We start from the raw sequence: 2,096 nt of genomic DNA, 5'->3' as shown, positions 1-2,096 counted from the left end.
CCTGCCTGTGGAGCGCAGGGCTGGGCTGTGTTCTCCGGCCTCTCCCGCAGCCCCTCAGCTCTGACTGCGCTCGCTCTTTGCCAGATCCAGGCCGGGACCGCCCAGCAGAGCAGGACCGCGCCCGTGGCCGCTTCCGCAGGGCAGTTCAGGTACCTGCAGCCATCCCCCCTGGGCTGGGCCTGCTGTCCCTGCTCTGCCTGGCACCGCTGTCACAGCACTCCATGCCACTTCCCTCCCTTCCCTGCCCTTTCTTCTCCTGCAGACGTTGCTGAAATTCGTGGGAGTTCGGCGCGGAACAGCCACGACCGCACCGCCCGAGCTCGTGGCACAGCCTGACACCAGCGCAGCCGAGCTCGAGGGGGAGCCTGATGTCAGCTCTGCACCCACGGACTGTGCAGCCAGCAGTGACATGGCACCCATGGACTGTGCAGCCAGCGGTGACATGGCACCCATGGACTGTGCAGCCAGCGGTGACATGGCACCCATGGACTGTGCAGCCAGCGGTGACATGGAACCAGCTGATAGCACAGCAACCTCGGACATGGCAGTGACCAGTGTCACAGAAAACACCGACATGGCAGCCATTGATTGTGGAGCCAGCTGTGTCATAGAAGATCTTGATGGCACAGACAGCCCTGACGTGGCAGAGATTGAGGGCGCAGCAACCACCGACACAGCGCCTATGGATGACACCTCAGCCACCTCTGTCATGGCACCACTCGATGGCACAGCCACCTGTGACACCGCGCTGGCTGACACCAAGACAAGCTCTGACACCTCTCCAACTGATGTCAGGGCAGAGGCTGACGCCACGACTGAGGGCACTGGAAACACTGACTGCATGGCCATGCAGAGTGTGACTGATGCTCCCAGTCTGGACGTTTTGGAGCAGAAAGGTGTCCCCAGCGCAGATGAAGTAAGCACCCTGTGGCCAAGGCTTGAGCCCTCCAGGGCTCTTGTGGTCCCTCAAGCCGGCTCTGCTGGGCCCCCTGAGCCATTGAGGGAAACCTGCTGGCTCTGGCAGCTCTCCAAGTGTCCCCCTCTCCCCTCCAGGTGCAGATCCTGGCAAGGCACCTGCAGAGCCCGTGCCCAGAGAGGCGGCGCCTGGCTCTGCGAGAGCTGCTGGTGCTCAGCGTGGATCCCTCCATGGTGAGAAGGGGGCAGGGGCTGAAGCCACACGGGCAGCCTGGGGCTGGGCAAGGCAGTTGGGGTTGCAGTGCCAGGGTGGTGGTGGTGGGGCAGCTGTTCAGGGCTTCACAGCACAGCCTTGTGTTCCACACAGGCCAAAAGCATCTGCAGCCTGTCTGAGCACCTCCTGGAGCTGCTGCGTGATGGAGATGGAGAGCTGGTCAGGATGACCCTCTCCATTTTCCGGAATGTGCTCCGGGATGAGGAAGGCAGGGAAGGATTCAGCCCCACTGCCCCGAGGCTGGCTGAGGCGCTCCGGCCAGTCTTTGACCACGTAAGGCTCTGTGCCCCCAGCCACAGGCACTGGGTGCTGCCAGGAAACTTGGGGGAGATTCAGGCCTGGGCCTGGTGGTCCTGGAGCAGGCGGTGCTGAGGTCTTTGTCTCTTCTTTGGCCCCAGGACAACAGCCACGTGCAGCTGCTCTCCATTCGCCTCTTCCAAGAGGTGATGGAGTTGGAGGCGGAAAAGGGAACGCGGCTCTGGGAGATGCAGGTGCACCAGAGCCTGGTCCCCCTGTTCTTCCGCTGGCAGGACGAGAACCAGCGCGTGGCAGAGGTGAGCACTGGTGGGCTCTGGTGTTCCCGGGGCAGGGGCTGGGCTGCCTCCTGCCCTGGGGCCTCAAGGGCTCCATCCTCCTGCCGGCCTCGGTGCAGGGACGCAGGTGCTGTGCCCTGGGCTGTGGTGCCATGTCCCTGTGTCTGCTGCTCTGCAGGCCGCTCGGGAAGCGCTGCTCTGGGCTGCAAGGTTCCTCCAGAGGAGGGACCTGGAGCAGCTGGTGAAGACGGAGCAGCCCTTCAGGTTCTGCGACTGCCTGGTAAGGACGAGCCCAGGCTGGACGAGCCCCAGCCCCTGATGCGCAGTGTGCGGGGCTGGCCCTGTGCCCCTGGCACTGCTGCCCCCACAGACAC

This window comes from Empidonax traillii, unplaced genomic scaffold (assembly GCF_003031625.1).
Source record: "Empidonax traillii isolate 1590-97213 ecotype Southwest subspecies unplaced genomic scaffold, ASM303162v1 scaffold1215:size260562, whole genome shotgun sequence".
Lineage (NCBI taxonomy): Eukaryota > Metazoa > Chordata > Aves > Passeriformes > Tyrannidae > Empidonax > Empidonax traillii.
This window is presented reverse-complemented; position numbering follows the sequence as displayed.